The sequence below is a fragment of the Salmo trutta genome, chromosome 2 (assembly GCF_901001165.1).
Source record: "Salmo trutta chromosome 2, fSalTru1.1, whole genome shotgun sequence".
Lineage (NCBI taxonomy): Eukaryota > Metazoa > Chordata > Actinopteri > Salmoniformes > Salmonidae > Salmo > Salmo trutta.
The window spans coordinates 45,486,668-45,487,893 of NC_042958.1; positions in this window are offsets into that span (position 1 = coordinate 45,486,668).

The window sequence follows — 1,226 nt, forward strand, 5'->3', positions numbered from 1 at the left end:
TGTTTCAGAGATTTAACTACTTTCCAGATCTTAGGGAGGGGGGGTGTTTCAGAGATTTAACTAGTTTCCAGATCTTAGGGAGGGGGGTGTTTCAGAGATTTAACTAGTTTCCAGATCTTAGGGAGGGGGGGTGTTTCAGAGATTTAACTAGTTTCCAGATCTTAGGGAGGGGGGGTGTTTCAGAGATTTAACTACTTTCCAGTTCTTATGGAGGGGGGGGGGGGTGGGTGTTTCAGAGATTTAACTAGTTTCCAGATCTTAGGGAGGGGGGGTGTTTCAGAGATTTAACTACTTTCCAGTTCTTAGGGAGGGGGGGTGTTTCAGAGATTTAACTACTTTCCAGATCTTAGGGAGGGGGGGGGGGTGTTTCAGAGATTTAACTACTTTCCAGATCTTAGGGAGGGGGGGGGGGGTGTTTCAGAGATTTAACTAGTTTCCAGATCTTAGGGAGGGGGGGTGTTTCAGAGATTTAACTAGTTTCCAGTTCTTAGGGAGGGGGGGGTGTTTAAGAGATTTAACTACTTTCCAGTTCTTAGGGAGGGGGGGTGTTTCAGAGATTTAACCACTTTCCAGTTCTTAGGGAGGGAGGGGTGTTTCAGAGATTTAACTACTTTCCAGTTCTTAGGGAGGGGGGGTGTTTCAGAGATTTAACTACTTTCCAATTCTTAGGGAGGGAGGGGTGTTTCAGAGATTTAACTACTTTCCAGTTCTTAGGGAGGGGGGGTGTTTCAGAGATTTAACTACTTTCCAGTTCTTAGGGAGGGAGGGGTGTTTCAGAGATTTAACTACTTTCCAGTTCTTAGGGAGGGGGGGGTGTTTCAGAGATTTAACTACTTTCCAGATCTTAGTAGGGGGGGGGGGGGGGGGGGGGGGGGCGGGGGGGGGGGGGGGGGTTTTCAGAGATTAACACTAACTTTCCCAGATCTTGGGGGGGAGGGTGGGGGGTGAGGGGGGGGGGTGTTTCAGAGATTTAACTACTTTCCAGATGTTAGGGAGGGGGGGTGTTTCAGAGATTGAACTACTTTCCAGAAGTTAGCTGGATTCCCACCATTCTCCTACATAGTGTGATACTTTCTTTCTTGTTTTATCCAGTCAAGGACAGATGAAACATTCCAACTGTGGTAGGACTGTCTTTAAACAGTTAACTGTGGTGTTAGTCTACCTCTGTGTCTGTATAGACCTGTCTTTAACAGTTAACTGTGGTGTTAGGTCTATATAGACACAGA